General features: G+C 37.5%; 1 non-coding gene across 1 annotated transcript; it reads left to right on the top strand.

Moving 5' to 3' along the window:
* The first annotated feature begins 2868 nt into the window (after window positions 1-2868).
* LOC129535310 (U6 spliceosomal RNA) lies at window positions 2869-2972 on the top strand. The gene has a single exon (XR_008681584.1). It is a non-coding gene; the product is annotated as a U6 spliceosomal RNA (small nuclear RNA).
* The last annotated feature ends 16862 nt before the right edge of the window (window positions 2973-19834 follow it).

Raw genomic sequence — 19834 nt, 5'->3', positions numbered from 1 at the left:
TTATTTAGCCTAGTGAAACTAATTTCAAATTTCTGGCCTCCAGATTTGTAAGAGAATAAATTTATGTTAAATTTTTATAGCAGCAATAGGAAACTAATACACATATCTTTAGTTTTGCCTTTTTCAAAATGCCATATGAGGACTTCCCTGGTAGTACAGTGAGTGGGAATCTGCCTGTCAATACAGGGGACATGGGCTGGAGCCCTGTCCGGGAAGATCCCACATGCCATGGGACAACTAAGCCCGTGAACCATAACTGCTGAGCCCAAGTGCTGCAATTACTGAAGCCTGTATGCTCTGGAGCCCATGCTTTGCAACAGAAGAGACCACTGCAATGAGAAGCCTCCACCCTCCACAGTTACAGAAAAAACCCTTGCACGGCAACAAAGACCCAGAGCAACCAAAAAAAAGCCATATCAATAGAATCATACAGTACTTTTGGGTCTTTGGAGTCTGGCTTCTTTTGCTTGGCAAAATGAATTTAAGATTCGTCAATGCTTATATTATGCATACTTTTCCCACAAAAAGAAAGATTTGTTCATTTTGTTGACTGAATCAATAGATCTTTCCTTCTTATTACTGACTAGTATTCCATTGTATGCATGCACCAGTTTGTTTATGGGTTTCCCAGGTGGCAAAAGTGGTAAAGAATCTGTCAGCCAAGTAGGAGATATGGGTTCGATCCCTGGGTCGGAAAGATCCCCTGCAGAAGGAAATGGCAACCCACTCCAGTATTCTTGCCTGGGAAATCCCGTGAACAGAAGAACAGCCCATGCGGTCACAAAGAGGCAGACATGACTTAGCAACTAAACAGCAACAGCAATCAGTTTGTTTATCCATTCACCTGCTGAAGGACATCTGGTTGTTTCCAGTTTTTGATAATGATGCTATAAATATTTGCATACACGTTTGTGTGTGTACATAAATATTCATTTCACTTGGCTATTAAAACCAACTCATAGGGATTCATAGCTTTTAGGACATGGAGATGTAGACTTAAATAGCATTACCAGGGAAACATATTACTAAATAATACAAACAAACAAAAAAAACAGGCTTTTTAAAGCCAAGGTTACTTTCACAGAATAAGTCATAAGTTCTCAGTTCCAGATGTCTTACAAGACCCCTTTGTTAGATATAACATTTTAAGGACATCTTAAGAAACCAGAATATTGTCTTCTTATTCTGTTGCTGGGATTTCTTACAACAGTAGTTAGGAGGGCCTATGGTTTTTTCAGACTAAATGATTAAATCTCATTATTTAGAACTATGAGAAATAAGGACAATTCTAAGAAGATTAAACTTACTATGGAAAGGAAAGGGGCAAAACAGAATTACAAGCAATTGGAATAGGAACATATAATGTTATCCATCTACGGTGTAAATAGAAAAAAACCTAACAACGAATATTTGAATTTCTGATTTACAATATTGGCAATCCATTCACTCCTAGTCCTTAGTATTGTTTGCTATGAAACTTTGTCAAATGGTTTCATGAAGTCATTAAAATGTACTGTTCTTTTTCCAATAGATATGAAGTGACACTTCTGCCAAGGGAGTTTTGCCCGAATAGAGAAAAAAAAAAAAAGACATTCAAACACAGAAGTGGCAACATTTTCCCCTAAGGCACCAAAGCCACAGAGGAAGAACTCTGAGTTGCAACACTCAATGCAAAATCAGGTTCATGTCACATAATCTGCAAAAGGTTTATAAAACCAACTGCAAAGCATTTTGTCCTATTTATTTCTCCTATTTCCAAGCTAACAAGTTAGCCTGTTAACATTTCCTGGATGCCAGCAGCACAGTAAGCAGTAGCAGCACCATCAGCATATTTGTATGGGTTCCCTACAGCCCCAAGCCCAAAAAGAGGCCATGCAGAGGGGCCAGGTGGATATACTATGTACACAATGCATGTCTGCATCACAGCCAAAGGACACCGGCCTTGGGGAATTGACATCTTATATAGCAAGCTTGCTTTTTACCCCAGAAGGAAATATCACCTCCTCCCTCAAGGCAGCTCCTTGCACATACAGCCCAGAGAAATGAGTCAGGTAAAGTGGTCAGGGCCTTGCATTCTTGGCACATAAAGCAAGAACAAGCAGAGACACTCTGGGCTGTGTCAGATTGTATCTCCCAACTACACTATGCCCAGAGAGAAAAGAGGCCATCTCTCCTCCCACTTGAAGTGAACAGTAAGATGTACTGCCCGAAGTTTTGCCCCTAGAAATACCTTCTGCCTTTAGCTGGTGCCAGCAAACTGCAAAAACCAGGCCTGTGCTTTTTCTCTGTTAACCAGTCATAGAGAACTCTCGGGAAGCCATAAATGTGGATTAAGTGAGAAATAAATTGATAGGATCAAGTACCATAGGAATTTAAAACACCTCTCCAGGCAGTTTACTGGTGCCTTCTGACTAGCCTGGACTCAATCGTATATATAACATTATCATTTTCAAACAGAATACTGGTGTCATATCCAACTTTATGCTTCCATGGATTAGATAACATCTCATTTTTAGTGGTCCTTTCAAGTGGCATATCTCATTTTCCTTTTGCCTTCCAGATCTCCTGTCCATGCTCCTCGAATGAGTGAACCTACCCAGAAGCCGGAGGGCAAGGAAATCTATTGATCCAATCCCTTCCCAGGGCACAGCAGAGGCAGAGAGGGTGGAGTGAATCTGGAAGGGCAATGGAAGATATCCAGCACAGCCCATAAATGGCATTGATGTCATTGGTGTGATTTTCTAAAACATTAAACCATTCTTGGTAAGGTTCCAAACAAAACAACACATACTCCTTTCAATTTACACAGTAGTTCCATTCCTGGAAAATTCCAGGATATTAAAACTGCTCAAAAAATACTTTGAGTTATGCTCGCTTCAGCAGCAGTATACTAAGATTAGAATTATACGGAGAGGATAAGCATGGCCCCTGCACAGAATGACATGCACATTTGTGAAAGCATCCCGTATTTTTAAAAGTACGTATTTTAGAAAAAAAGTACTTTAACTTTACATGTAAATGAGGTTAGGCTTAGGCTTAGATGACCACAGATAGGTTTTTCATACACATGGATGGCTAGAGGGACATTTGAAAATTATGTAAAACGGAGGAACATTCATCCCTGTACAAATGTCACAGTCACTGAAGGACACATGACATTCTTGGCTCCTGCCCTCTAACTGCCAGGAGATCCCTGCCAGGGGATTCCTGTCAATCACTGTAACAACCAAAATAGCCCCATGTGTTTTCGAAGTATACCCTTGATGGCACTGCCCCCAGGGAGACCCACTCTCCTAAGGCGAAACATTCATCCTTACAGAATTTGAGTTTGATTTTTCACCCTTTAGTGGCTGGGGAGACAACAAATGGAAAAATGACTTCTCGATTCATGGCTCCTTGTTCAGTCCAATATACAGAAGCCTCTGACCCAGATACCAAACACTTGCTGCAATTTCTAGCAACATGGAATTGTGAACTTGAATTTTATGATTTGGTATAAATAAAAAGTAAGAAAATAAATGGATGCAAAGTTCAAACTTCTCATGGAGCCAGGTAAAGTTTATAAATAACCACAGTTCGTGTCACTTGAAATTAAACTATTTTTCTTTTAACTTACATATTTTGTTTTTTTTTAATTTTGTTTCTTTTTTCGGCTGCACTGTGGTGCATGTGGGGTCTTAGTTTCCCCACCAGGGATCCTACTTGCACCCTCTGCTTGGGAACATGGAGTCTTAACCCCTGGACCACCAGGTAAGTCCCTTAACTTACACATTTTAAGTAACACATACATGTTATATAAAATAACAAAATCTAGGGACTTCCCTGGTGGTCCAGCTGCTAAGACTCTGTGCTCCCAATGCAGGAACACATGGGGCTATTTTGGTTGTTACAAAATGAACCAGGGGTCCCAGGTTCATTCCCTGGTCAGGGAACTAGATCCCACATGCTGCAACTAAAGACTCTGTGTGCAGCAACTAAGACCTGGCATAATAAAAGTAATTTTTTAAAAAATTACAAAATCTAGACACAAAAATAAAAAGTAAAAACATCATACTATGTGGCAGACAGAATAATGACCCTCCTCAAAGATGTCCATGACCTTATCCCTGGAACCATTCACATGGCAAAAGGGATTCTACAGATGTGACTAAGTGAAGGATTCTTTTTTTTTAATCAGAGGATAATTGCTTTGCAATGTTGGTTGGTTTCTGCTATACAGCATGAATCAGCTATATGTGTACATAAATTCCCTCCCCTTGAGCCTCCCTCCCACTCTACCCCCACCCATAAGAGAAACATCTTGAGATGGAGAGATTACCCTGAATGATCCATATGCGCTCAATGTAATCACAAGAATTCTTTGAAAAGGGAAGGAGGGAAATCAGAAGGCCTCAAAACTTAGAATAAATTTGTATTGTTTTAAGCTACTGATTTGTGGTAATTTGTTTCAGAAATAAGAAGAAATTCATAAACACCCCCTGCCACCCGTCAGAGAGACCCACCATCGTTAACACCTCAGTACCTGTACTTCAAGAGATTTTCCTACACTATATGTGTATGTGTGTGTGTGTGTGTGTGTGTGCTTTTTGCAAGGATGAATCACAGTGTACATGCTATTTTATAACCTCCTTTTTTAAGTCAACAGACTCCATCTTTCCATTTCATCAAATACCTAAACCATATTAAAAATTTCCCAAATAACATAAAAATGCCCTTATCAGTTGTTTCATCCAACTCATGATCTGTTCAAGGACCACCCACAGCATTTAATTTTTAGGTATGTATCTTTTGTTATGATGTTGACTGTTGAAGAGATGGTCCTACAATTGTTCAGAGCAACCTGCTCCTTTCTGGGTTTGTTTAGTTTCTCTATTTTGAACATCATTATTAAGTCATGGGTTTTCACAGAATTCATTTGTTTCCATTAATTGCCACCATTAGTCTTTATAATGTTCTAAATGTTATGAGTGTGGCCAGTGAGACATCACCCCATTGATTTTTGAGAACATTATGGATTGTGAGCATAAAAGATGTCCCTAGATCTCTTTGTACTTTCCCTGTCCCAGCCCTGGAATAAGCTCTTCCTCCAAAAGGACCCAGCTTCCCTTTAAGGGGAATGGTCTTCAGAGGCTACAACCTGAGCATGAGGGAGTGTTCATTAGTACTGAGGTGACATTGCTTTTAGGTTATTTTAATGGACAGAGCTAAAAAAAAAATACATAATTGTGGCAGACAGACTTTATGGTGGCCATTATGATCCCTGTCTTCTGGTGTTCATACCTTTATGTACCTACCTTCTCCTAACAGTGGGAAGAACTATGACTTGTTTCTGGTCAGTAGTATGTGCCAAAGGTGAAAGGATGCACATGATCATATATATATATGGATATGACTATAGTATGTATGACTAACACCAGTCTTGCAAGGACACTATCTCCCCTGCTGGTTGTAAAGAAGCCAGCTGCCATGTTGTGAGCTGCTTATGGAGAAGGCCACTTGGGTAAGGAACTAAGCGCAGCTTTTGGATGAAAGCCAGCAGGAAACTGAGGCCCTCAGTCCAGCAGCCTACAAAGAATGAAAGGCTGCCAACAAACATGCGAGGTTGGAAGCAGATGTGACCGCAGCCCTGGCTGACACCTTGATTGCAGTTTTTTAGTCCCTGAAGCAGGGCATCTTACTAAGCTATGCCCAGACTCCTGACCCACAGAAAGTGTAAAATAATAAAGGTATCTTGCATTAAGCCTCTAAGTTGGTGAAAATATTGTTATGTATAATAGATAACTAGCACACTATTTAATCATGGATCAGTTCAGTTCAGTCACTCAGTTGTGTCTGACTCTGTGACCCCATGAATCACAGCATGCCAGCCCTCCCTGTCCATCACCAAATCCCAGAGTTCACTCAAACTCATGTCCATCAAGTCGGTGATGCCATCCAGCCATCTCATTCTCTGTCGTTCCCGTCTCCTCCCGCCCCCAATCCCTCCCAGCATCAGAGTCTTTTCCAGTGAGTCAACTCGTCGCATGAGGTGGCCAAAGTATTGGAGTTTCAGCTTTAGCATCAGTCCTTCCAATGAACACCCAGGATTGATCTCCTTTAGAATGGACTGGTTGGATCTCCTTGCAGTCCAAGGGACTCTCAAGAGTCTTCTCCAGCACCACAGTTCAAAAGCATCAATTCTTCGGCGCTCAGCTTTCCTCACAGTCCAACTCTCACATCCATACATGACCACGGGAAAAACCATAACCTTGACTAGATGGATATACATGAATATTTTCAATTCCATTTTAATATTTCAATGTTTTCCTCAATTTCTTGGATTTTATCCTAATAGTTTTACCAATAATGGAACTACTAGTCCTATCCCTTGGAGGACTGCAACTAAATTGTGAATGAAAAACTGAAAATGAGGGATCTCCTTTCCATTCTTCCTTCCAATGGGAAAATTTATTCACTCATATTTTTTTTCTTATGGCCTTACTCATTTAAGTAAACTAAGTCTATGAAATCACTTCATAATACTTTTAGCCCTGGGATTCCTTTAAATTGTTACTACAAATTGTAATATTTCCTGTAAATATAGTACTTTATGGTTTAAAACAAATTTCCTAATGTATGTTTCTATAATAAATTTTGGAATAGCATTCAATTAACAGCCATTTGACTTAGATAAAATTATCATACCAATTATCTACTTCTCGCTAACGATGTTTATTTCCCCAAACAAGGTATATCTACACTTCAAAAAAAGAGTTAATACACTGTTTGAGTCTTCATATTTTTAACTCACATATTAAATAAAAATTCAAAGTCCAAACTCTGAACAAATACTTATGATGAATAAAGAGGTCCCTAATCTAATCCAATCACTTCTTTCTTGGAATATTTAGTAACAAATATTTAATTCATAAAATTATACAAGCACATATATATTTCTATTATTTTTGCTCAAAAATTAAATGCTGTCACATGTCTTCTTGAAATGATGTTATTTGTTGTTATTGTTCAGTCGCTAAGTCATGTCCAACTCTTTGCAACCCCATGGACTGCGGCACACCAGGCTTCCCTGTCCTTCGCTATCTCCAGGAATTTTTTCAAACTCATGTCCATTGAGTGGGTGATGCCATCCAACCATCTCATCCTCTGTTATCCCCTTCTCTTCCTGCCTTCAATCTTTCCCAGCATCAGGGTCTTTTCTAATGAGTCGGCTCTTCACATCAGGTGGCCAAAATATTGGAGTTTCAGCTTCAGCATCAGCCCTTCCAATGAATATTCAGGGGTGATTTCCTTTAAGATTGACTGATTGAATCTACTTGCTGTCCAAGGGACTCTCAAGAGTCTTCTCCAGCACTACAGTTCAAAGGCGTCAATTCTTTGGTGCTCAGCCTTTTTTATTGTCCAGCTCTCACATCTGTGCATGACTATTGGAAAAACCATAGCTTTGACTCTATGGCTTTGTAGGCAAAGTAATGTCTCTGCTTTTTTTTTTTTAATCTAGGTTTGTCATTGCTTTTCTTCCAAGGAGCAAATGTCTTTTGGATTCATTTTGAATACTTGTTGATTACTTTCAGGTTCAACACAATATGTTATAGAATAATTCAGCCTGACAAAATAACATTTCCCATAAGTACTATTTCCAGTAACAATTTCTCTGCTGAATAAAATTGACAGCAAATATTGTAAAATATCTCACAACCACCAGGCACACGAATCAATATTTTAAATAAAGTAGCAGTACTGGCTTTATAAAAGCTTGAGGAACAAGTTTCTCCTGACTAAAAATACCATACCCACCAAGAAAAAAAATGTTATTTAAGTCAAAGACCTTTCTGGCACAGCTTCACATGTTCCTTAAAACACTCTTTTACATCATGAAATTTTTATCTGGATTAATAATGCACTGAAAAGGCTAAAGCTGAAACTCCAATACTTTGGCTACCTGATGTGAAGAACTGACTCCTTAGAAAACACCCTGATGCTGGGAAAGATTGAAGGCAGGAGGAGAAGGAGATGACAGAAGATGGTTGGATGGTATCACCGACTCAATGGACATGAGTTTGAGCAAGCTCCAGGAGTTGGTGATGGACAGGGAAGCCTGGCGTGCAGTAGTCCCTGGGGTTGCAAAGAGTCAGACACAACTGAGCGACTGAACTGAACTAACTGAAGAGGCTAACCTTGAGAAAAGGGTATGGGTTTTATTTATCTCTGTTCCCTAGTCTAGTATAGAAACTGGCATATTAACTCAGTTAATGTTACATAAATGAATGGATAGTTGGGGAAAGGAAGGAAAGAAGGCAAATGATCCAATGAGATGGCCTTAAGTGGCTTTAAGTTACTCTGAAATATATTTAAACACCTTAAAAGGAATAAAGAAATACAAAGCAATTAAGGACTGAAGGAAGCTAGCCAAAACCTTAGTGAAAGCTGCAGATTTCCATGAGTCAGTTAAATAGGGATTAATAGGCTATAAACCCAGAAATGAGGATTATGTGGTCTATAGATATAACTCTTACTCTGAAATTTTGCAATCCATGTTATTTTATCTATAAAAGGGGAATTAGTCTAGCCTTTGAGACCATGATAAACTGTAGATCTACAGCCCAGATCTCACAACCTAGCCAGTGTCTGGCCAACAACAACCTCTGTCAAGTGACAATTATCTCAAAAGAGCACAGGTTCAACAGGGGCAATACTGCCCTCTAGGGAGAATTTTGGAAGTTTGTGGCTATTTTTTCTTGACACATTGAAGTGAAGCTGCAAAACATTAATGATAGAGGGTATCTTGAAAGTCACAAGAGAAAAAAAAAACACTAAGAAATGAAAATCAGAATACCAGAAGACTTTGCATCAGCCAACAACTGATACCAGAAGACAGTGGAATGATATTTTCAAATTGAAAAAGGGAAATTATTAGTAACGTAGGATTTTTTACCTAGGTAAATTACCACTGTAAAGGCAAAATAGAGACATTTACAGACATACAAAGAAGTAATTTACTACTCACAGGCTTTCACTAAAAGAAACACTGTGGATGTACCAATTTCTGGTACCACACAAGAAAAGAGTAAGCCCACTACAATCTCTCTCTTCCACTTCAAACACCTAAAATTTCTGGGGAAAAAAAACAGAACACAACAAGCAACTACTTGAGAATCCTGAAAAGTAAGCAAAGGAGGTGAATTGAGAAAAGAACTAAAAACTTTAGGAAGTGACTCATACAGGGGTGAGTTACCAAATTTTTACCTACATTCTGGCCCAACACTGATCAGAAGGAAAGTCTCTAGTAGAGCTACCGTAGACAGTACAAGGAGAAAAAAAAATCCAAGGAACCCCATAGTTTGGGCCAGAGGTCTGAGAACATGTGCCCCTAAAAGCTGGAAAGTGTAGAAGAAATCACTTTAAAAAATTTCACCCATCAGAGGACTTTAACAGGACCCAGATTCTTACTTTAGGTTCAAAATATTCAGTATACAATCCAAAATTACTTGACATACTAAGAATTAAGAAAATGTGACTAATTCCCAAGGAAAAAGACATTCAATGGATACCAAACCCAAGATGATTCAGATGTTGAAGTTGACAAAAACTTTAAAGCTGTTATAATTATGCTCTGTGAGGTAAACACACTCCTTCAAATAAATAAAAAGATAGTTTGCAGCACAGTAAAAAGAAACTATAAAAACTAACCACTGGAAATTTTAGATGACAAAAATACAATATATGAAATTAAAAATTCACAGGATAAGTTTAATAGAAGTAAATGTGTAATACATATATATAATATACATGTATAAAGTCCTCATTATATATATATAATCACGTATTTACTTCTATTGAGCTCATCTTGTGCATTATGTTCATATAAAATGAGGATTATATAGGATATATTCTTACTTGAAAGTTTTGGAATCCATATTGTTTTGTCTATAAAAAGGGGATTAGTCTAGACTTTGAGCACGTGAGAAACTGGAGATCTACAGCCCAGATCTCACAACCCAGCCAGTCTCTGGCCACACAGCAACCTCAGTCAAATGAGAAAGCAATTACCTCAAAAGTGCTATGGGCTCAATGGGGGCAATACTGCCCTCTAGGGGTCATTTTGGAAGTTAGTGGGTACTTTTTCTTTTTTTTGATACGCTGGCATCAAACTGCAAAGCATAAGTGATAAAGAGTATATATATATATATGGTGAGAGAATGATTGATTTTAAAGAACTGGCTAATGCAATAGTGTGTGTGTGCGCTCAGTCATTGTCTGCTCTTTTCAACCCCATGGACTAAAACCTGCCAGGCTTCTCTGTCTGTGGAATTTTCCAAGCAAGAATACTGAAGTGGGTTGCCATTTCCTCCTCTATGGGATCTTCCCGACCCAAGGACTGAACCCATGTCTCCTGCACTGGCAGGTAGACTCTTTACCATCTGCACTTCCTGGGAAGCCCAATGTAATAGCGGAGGTTGCGAAAACCAAAATCTTCAGGGCACAAGAGGAGGCTGGAGACCCAAGGAAAAATTGATGTCACAGTCTTGAGTCCAAAAGTAGTCTAGAAGCAGAATTCTTTCTCCTTAAGAGAGGGAAATCTTTTCTCTTGAGGTCTTCAACTAATTAAATAAAGCCCATCCACATAATAAAGGAAAACCTACTTTATTCAAAGTCTGTTTATTTAAATGCTAACATATTTTAAAATGTCTTCACAGCAACATCTAAACCAGTTTTTGACCAAACACTGGGCACCATAACCTAGCCAAGTTGACACATAAAAGTAACCATTACAGATGGCAAAGGAAACAATTAGTGAGACTGATGATAGATAAACAGAAATTATCCAATCCAAAAAATGGAACGAAAGAAAACTGAAGAAACTTAACAGAACTTCAGAACTGTGAAAAATACCAAAGAGTGTGTGTATACCATTTGTGCCACTGGAGTCCCAGGAAAGCAGAAAGAGATTAGTACAGAAAAAAATATTTGAAGAAATAATGGTTGAAAATTCTCCAGATTTGGAGGAAGACATAAATATATCAGTTCAGTTCAGTTCAGTTCAGTCGATCAGTCGGGTCTGACTCTTTGCGACCCCATGAACTGCAGCACACCAGGCCTCCCTGTCCATCACCAACTCCCGGAGTTCACTCAAACTCATGTCCATCGAGTTGGTGATGCCATCCAGCCATCTCATTCTCTGTTGTCCCCTTCTCCTCCCGCCCCCAATCCCTCCCAGCATCAGGGTCTTTTCCAATGAGTCAAATCTTCGCATGAGGTGGCCAAAGTATTGGAGTTTCAGCTTTAGCATCAGTCCTTCCAATGAACACCCAGGACTGATCTCCTTTAGGATGAACTGGTTGGATCTCCTTGCAGTCCAAGGGACTCTCAAGAGTCTTCTCCAGCACCACAGTTCAAAAGCATCAATTCTTTGGCGATCAGCTTTCTTCACAGTCCAACTCTCACATCCATACATGACCACCAGAAAAACCATAGCCTTGACTAGATGGACCTTTGTTGGCAAAGTAATGTCTCTGCTTTTTAATTTGCTATCTAGGTTGGTCATAACTTTCCTTCCAAGGAGTAAGCGTCTTTTAATTTCATGGCTGCAATCAGTATCCGTAGTGATTTTGGAGCCCTAAAAGATAAAGTCTGACACTGTTTCCTCCCCATCTATTTCCCATGAAGTGATGGGACCAGATGCCATGATCTTAGTTTTCTGAATGTTGAGTTTTAATCCAACTGTTTCACTCTCCTCTTTCATCAAGAGGCTTTTTAGTTCCTCTTCACTTTTTGCCATAAGGGTGGTGTCATCTGCATAACTGAGGTTATTGATATTTCTGCCGGCAATCTTGATTTCAGCTTGTGCTTCTTCCAGCCCAGCGTTTCTCATGATGTACTCTGCGTATAAGTTAAATAAGATATATAAACGTAAGTAAAAACCCACAACAAGATGAACTGACCAACAAAAAATTCTGTTCATTCTTCTCTATTACATATAGAACATTTATAAAGAATGATCAGATATAAGTGACAAATGAAGTCTCAACAAATTTCAAAGCATCAGTATTAGCCTTAACTCTGATGGAAAACAACTATAAAAATAAATTTTAAAAAATTTAGCCAATTATACCTCAATTAAGCTGAAAAAATGTTTAGAACCCTACAATGTTGCTAAATGACTCATAGGTTTAACAGTTAATCATGATTTGGCAAAGGAGTCTTAGGCATGACACCAGAACCATGAGCAACAAAAGAGAACATAGATAAACTGGACTTTATGAAAATGAAAACCTTCTGTGTTTTAAAAGATACTATCAAGAAAATGCAAAAACTCAAAGAATGGGAGAACGTATTTGCAAATCATAAATCTGATAAGAGCTTTGTAGCCAGACTATATAAAGAACTATTACAACACAATAATATCAAGATAATCCATTTTTTTAAAATGAGCAAATGATATGAATAGACATTTCTCTAAGGAAGATGTACAAATGGCCAATAAACAAATGAAAAGATGCTCAACATCACTCATTATTAGAGAAATGCAAATCAAAACTACAATGAGGTATCACCTCACACCAGTCAGAATGGCCATCATCAAAAAATCTACAAAAAATAAATACTGGAGAGGATGTGGAGAAAAGGGAACCCTCCTGCAAGGTTGGTGGGAATGAAAACTGATACAGCCATTATGGAGACCAGTATGGAGGCTCTTTAAAAAACTAGGAATAAATCTACCATATGACCCAGCAATCCCACTTACTGGGCATATACTTGAGAAAAACCACAATTCTAAAAGACACAAGCACCGCAGTGTTCACTGCAGCACTATTTACAATAGCCAGGACATGGAAGCAATCTAGATGTCTATCGACAGATGAATGGATAAAGAAGATGTGGTACATATATACAAAGGAATATTAGTCATAAAAAGGAATGAATTTGAGTCAATTATAGTGAGGTAGATGAACTAGAGCCTCTGACACAGAGAGAAGTAAGTCAGAAAGAGAAAAACAAGTATCGTATATTAATGCATGTATATGGAATCCAGGAAAATGGTACAGATGAACCTAGTAGAGAAAGGACTTGTGGATACAGTGGATACTTGTGGATACAGTTAGGATGGGATGAATTGAGAAGGTAGCATTGACATACATGCACTATCATGTGTAAAATAGTGGGAAATTGCTATATAACACAGGGGAGCCCAGCCTGGTTCTCTGTGATAACCTAGATGGGTAGAATAGGGGGAGGGGATATATATATACACACATATATATGACTGATTCGCACTGTTCTATGACAGAAACCAACATAATATTGTAAAGCAAGTTTCCTTCAATGAAAAAATAAATAAACAAACAAAAATGGGTAGAGGCGCTGAACAGACATTGTTCCGAAGAGGACATACGGATGGCTAACAGGCACATGAAATGATGTTCACCATCATCAGTTATCACAGAAACGCAAGTCAAAACCACAATGAGGGATCATCTCACACCTCTCCGAATGGCAACTATCAAAAAAGCAAGAAACAGTAAGTACTAGCAAAGGTGTTGGGAAAAAGGAGCCCACAAACACTGTTAGTAAGAATGTGGACTGGCACTGCCTCTATGGAAAAAAAGATGGAGATTACTCAAAAAATTAAGAATAGGACTATCACATGATCTGGCTATCCAACTTCTGGTTATTTATCCAAAGAATACAAGAACACTAATTTGAATAGATATATGAACCCCTATGTACACCACAGCATTATTTACAATAGTCAAGATATGAAAACAACCTAAGCACCCATTAATGGACAAATGGATAAATAAGACATGATACACACACACACATATATGACAGTGGAATACTACTCAGCCATAAAAATATGAAATCTTGCTATATGCGAGAACATGGATGGACCTTGAGGGTATTATGCAAAGTGAAATAAGTCAGATGGAGAAAGACAAATACCACATGATTTCAGACATGTGGAATACAAAAAAACCAAAACAAACTACATAAATGAACAAACCAAACAAAATCAAACACATAGATACGGAGAACAGAGTAGTGGTGACCAAAGGGGAAGCGTGGTAAGGACGAGATGGATAAAGGGGGTCAACTATATGGTGATGAAAGAAAACTAAATTTTTGGTAGTGAGTACATTATAGTGTATACAGAAGTTGAAATATAATGGGCACATGAAACTCATATAATGTTATAAACCAATGTTACCTCAATAAAAAATAGCATGAAAAAAAAAGTTCAACATCATTAGCCATCAGGGAATGCAAATCAAAACAAAAATGGGATACCACTTCTCACCCACCAGGATCACTAGAATCAAAAAGCCTTAACAAGCTACAGGAACTCTCTCATTCATTGCAGGTGAGAATGTAAAACGTACAGTCACTCTGGAAGACAGTTTGGCAGTTTCATACAAAACTAAACATACTCTTACCATATGATCCAGCAATTTCTCTCCTCAGTATTTACCCAAATGAATCAAAAACTTATGCTCACACACAAAAAAATCTGCACATGAGTATCCACAGAAGTTTTATTCATAATTGCCAAAATGTGGAAACAATCAAGACATCCTTCAATAGATGAATGAATAAACAAAGCGTTACATTCATACAATGGAATATTATTCAGTGATAAAAAGAAATAATCTATCAAGCCAGGAAGACATGGAGGAACTTTAAATACATATTGCTGAAGTGAAGGATGCTAACCTGAAAAGGTTATATACTGTACTATTCCAACTATGACATTCTAGAAAAGGCAAAACTATGGAGAGTGTAAAAAGATCAGTGGTTGCCAGGGGATGGAGGGGACAGAGGAAAAGAGGAATTGAGTAGTGCAGCAAGGGGATTTTTAGGGTAGTAAACTATTCTGTATGATAGCGTAATGGCAGATATATGTAATTATACAACTGTCAAAACCCATATAATGTATAACAAAAAGAGTGAATCATAAAGCATAGACTTCAGTTAAAAAAAAACCAACCTGTTGTAAACAATATAAAATTATGACCCAGTAATTCCACACCGAGGTATATACTGAAGACAGACAAAAACATACGTCTGCACAAAAACTTGCATACAAGTTTAGAGCAACATTATTCAAGCAAGCCAGAAGGTGGAAACCCAAATGTCCATCAACAGATGAATGAATAAACAAAATGTGGTATGTTCATACGACAGAAAGTTATTCAACAATAAAGAGGAATGAAGTACTTACTGATAGATACTACAACATGGATGACCTTGAAAACATGCTAAATGAAAGAAGTCAGTCACAAAAGTTCACGTATTATGACTCTAGTCATATGAAAGTTTAGAATATGGAAATCTATAGAACAGAAAGTCGATTAGTGGCCACTTAGTACTGTGGCAGGAGACGGGGGGAGGGACCTATCAGGAGGAGAGGATGATATAGCTAGAGGGTACAGGGTTTCTTTATGAAGTGATGAAAAGGTTCTAATATTTACTGTGGTAATGATTGCATATATGTATGAATATATTAAAAACCACCGAAATGGTGAACTGTACTCTAAGTGAGTGAACTGTATGGTACATGAATTATATCACAATAAAGCAGTTTTTTAAAGAGGAATGAAGTATTGATACATGCTACAACATGGATGAAACTCAAAAATATGCTAAGTGAAAGAAGCCAGACACAAAAGACTACATATAATTCCATTCATATGAATATCTAGAATGGAAAAATCTATAGCTACAGAAAGTAGATTCAGTTCAGTTCAGTTCAGTTTAGCAGTTATTATTGCTGGAAAGTTGAAGAAAAAGGGAATGGGAGTGGGTGGGTGATGGCTAAAGAGTATGGGGTTTCATTTTGAGGCGATTCAAACGTTCTAAAATTTACTGTGATTGATGGCTGCACATTTCTATGAATATACTAGAAACCATTGAATTGTACATTTTAAATGGGTGAATTGTATGTGAACTATATCTCAATGATGCTGTTTTTTTTCCTTTAGCCAGACTTTATTGTTTGAATATTTGAAATCATTATTCTATACATAAATTTTAATTTCTTACAAAGCTCTATATTCTATATCACTAGGTCACTTCACTCTCCATTTTATGCCACATTTCCATCAAGAACTATTTCCCCAAATCACAATCTGCCTGATTGTGTGTTATTTTGTTCAGTTGCTAAGTTGTATCCAACTCTTTGCAATGCCATGAACTGTAGCCTGCCAGTCTCCTCTATCCATGAGATTTCCCAAGCAAGAATACTGGAGTGGGTTGCCGTTTCCTTCTCCATGTTTTTTTAAAAAGACTTAATTTTTTAAATTATAAAGTATTTATAGCTGAATTAGAATTTAAGTACTACACACCAAAATGTATAGCGTTTAGCAAGATTAGTATTTTGAGATAACTTTTTGATTCTTAAATGGGTTAATTTTAAATAAGAAAGGAAAGTTCCAAAATGGCTGATTCCAAGTCCGGGAAGGAAATCTATGAGGTAAACCTGGGACAACTTGCAAGGATGCTACCAGGACAGCACAGGAGTCACTGTGAAGGGGCCCCACTGGCCAAAAAGAATGAGAGAATTAGAAAATCAACATTTTGCCACCTCTAATGAAATTATGTATTTACATTCCAATTATCAGTGGAGGTTAAAACCTCTAGATGAGAGGTGAAAGGGGAATTTTATAATGGAGAGGTAGCACTAAGAACACCTAGGTAACAAATACTTGGTGTAAAGATTAAATGCTTTCCTCCTACAAGTCAAGGAACATCAAAAATTGTCAGCTGACTACAAGAAGCGTGGCAAGCAGCCTGGAACAGATTTTCCTTCACAGCCTTCTGGAGGAACCATTCCTGCTGACACCCTCATCTCAGACCTCTAGCCTCTGGAATCATGACACAATAAATTTCTGTTAAGTCATCCATTTTGTGGTAATTTGTTATGTCAGCCCTAGGAAACTAACACTAATACTGATACATGCTACAGCATGGATAAATCTTGAAAACATTACACTAAATCAAAGTCAAGTATAAAAGGCCATATATGATATGATTCCATATATGTTAAAAGTCTAGAACAGGCAAATCCATGGAAACAGAAAGTAGATTAGTGGTTGCCAAGGGCTGGGGCAGGAAATGACTGCCTAATGGATATGGGGTATGGGGCTTCAGGTTTGGGAATGAGATAGTGGTGCAAGTTACACAACTTCTTGAATATACTAGGACCCACTGAATCACACACTTTAAATGAATGAGTTTAATAATTGTGAACTATATTTCCATAAAAAATAAACACCCTGAGCCTTAAGGAACAAGACAGTTCCAGTGGCTGCTCCTGGGGAAGGGGTTTGATTTAAGGAAAAAAAAAAGTTGAAGAAAACAGGAAAGCCTGAGAATAAATGAGTCCCATATTCAGTTCAGGACCCTGGGGTGAAGAAAGTAAACCCCCAAAAGTAGAAAAGTGAGTATAAAAATATAAGTTCCCTGCTTCCTGGTTAGGACTCTGAAGTTTCACTGCTGAGGGCACAGGTTCAGTCCCTGGTCAGGGAACTAGGGGGAAAAAAAAAGAAAAAAAATACTTGTAAGAGCAGAAATTAATGATAGAAAACAAAATGGTAAACAATAAAACTAAAATGTTGTTCTCTAACAAAATACTACATAAAAAAATCTCCAAGAAGTCTGCTTATCAGAGAGAGAGACGAGAAAATAAACAATATCAGAAACAGAAAAGAAAGTATAACAAATAGTAATAGCAGATATTCTTAATAACATATGGGAATACTATGAACAACTTCCCTGATGGCTCAGATGGTAAAGAATCTGCCTGCAATGTAGGAGACCTGGGTTTGATCCCTGAGTAGGGAGATCCCCTGGAGAAAGGAATGGCCACCCATCCCAGTGTTCTTGCCTGGAGAATTCCATTGACAGAAGAGCCTGGCAGGCTATAGAGTCCATGGGGTCGCACAGAGTCAGACACAACTGAGCGACTAACACATACACACATGAACAGCTTTATTCTAGTACATCTGAAAACTAAGAGGACATGGTGAGATTTCAAGAAAAATGTAAATTACCAAAACTTGAACTGACAATCAAATATCTCCCATGATAAGAAATACCAAGCCCATACAATTTTACCAAAACCTCAAAGGAAAAATAATACAAACAACACATTTCATAAAACAGAAGAAATGGAAAAGTTACTCAGCCCATTTTATGAGGTGACATAAGCTTGATATCAAACCCACGAAACAGTAAAATAAAGTAACATTTTAGATCACTTATTAATACACACGTAAATCTTCTGAATAAAATAGTGACAAATAAATTTAAGCAATGCATTGAAAAAAAAAGTAATGTGTAGAAATTCCCCGGTGGTCCAGTGGTTAGGACTCCATACTGCCACTGCAGGCGGCATGGGTTTGAACTCAGGTTACAAAACCAAAATCTGACAAGACACATGACGTAGCCAAAAAGAAAGAAAAGGTAATGTGCTGTGACCAAGTAGAACTTTTTGAGGAATGCAGCAAGAAGAGTTCAATAAGAGAAAATCTAGTAATACGATATTTTATAGACTAAAGGCAAAAATATAATAATTTCATCAGATATAAAAGAGATAATGAACATTTATTCATTATTTAAAAATTAAAAAAAAATGAAATTCCCTGGCAGTTCATGCGGCATGGCAATAATAATATAATAAAACAAAATAAAAACCCTTAAGAGAGTTACAACTGAAATTTCTTCAACTTGGAAAAAGCTATTTTTTTTAAAGACTATAGTAGAGAAGGGAAGGTGGAAGACAAATCCTTTCCCAGAAAAGCAACCATAAAGGTGGACAAAATTGACAAAAACCATTTGGGTGTTCTAGAAATCGACCAAAGCGGAGAAAGGAAGGGAGGACACAAACTTCCAGTATCAGGAATGAAATAGGGACTATCACTACAGACCCTGGAGACATAGAAATTCGGATGATAAGGGAATATTACAAATATTTCTATACACAAGAACTTGACAGCTAAGAGCAACTGCATCAATTCCTTAAAAAACACAAATTACCACAATGCACCCTATATGAAATATATAATTTTAATAGTCCTATAACTCTTAAAAATTGAATTTTTAATCTTAAAAATCCCCAAAAAGAAATCTCAAGGTCCAGATGGCTTCCATTAGAGAATTATACCAAACTTTTAAAGAAGACTTAAGATCAACTACACACAATCTTTTCCAGAAAACAAAACAGGGAACACTTTCCGTTTCATGTTGTGAAACTAGTATTTCTCTGACCAAAACCAGAGAGACAATACAAAAAAATGAAAACTACTACCAATATGTCTCGTGAATACAGATGTAAAGTCACTAACAATACTTTGCAATGTATAAAAAGAATTATGTAAGTTCTATAATTAGATTATATTTAAAAACCTTCCATAACTCAACAACAAAAGACCCACTTAAAAAATGAACAAAAGACTGTAACAGACATTTTTCCAAAGAAGATATAAACATAGCTAACAAGCATATGACAAAATGCTCAACATCATTAACAATAAAGAAATGCAAATCAAAATCACAATGAGACACCATTAGGGTCTCACCAAAATCACTTGACACCTATTAGGGTGGCCATAACAATAAGAGCAAAACATAAAATAACAAGTATTGATGAGGATGTGAAGAAACTTGAACCCTCCCTCATATATTCCTGCTGGGAATGCAAAATGGTGTAGCCACTTTGGAAAAGAGTTTGGCAGCTCCTCAAAAAGTTAAAATATTGAATTGCCATATGACCCAGTAATTCCACTTCTAGGTATATACCCAAAAGAATTGAAAACAGGTGTTCAAACAAAAACTTGTA

Source organism: Moschus berezovskii, chromosome Y (assembly GCF_049115385.1).
Source record: "Moschus berezovskii isolate FMDL1 chromosome Y, NW_MosBer_1.0, whole genome shotgun sequence".
In the NCBI taxonomy this organism is placed as follows: Eukaryota; Metazoa; Chordata; class Mammalia; order Artiodactyla; family Moschidae; genus Moschus; species Moschus berezovskii.
This window is presented reverse-complemented; position numbering and strand designations above follow the sequence as displayed.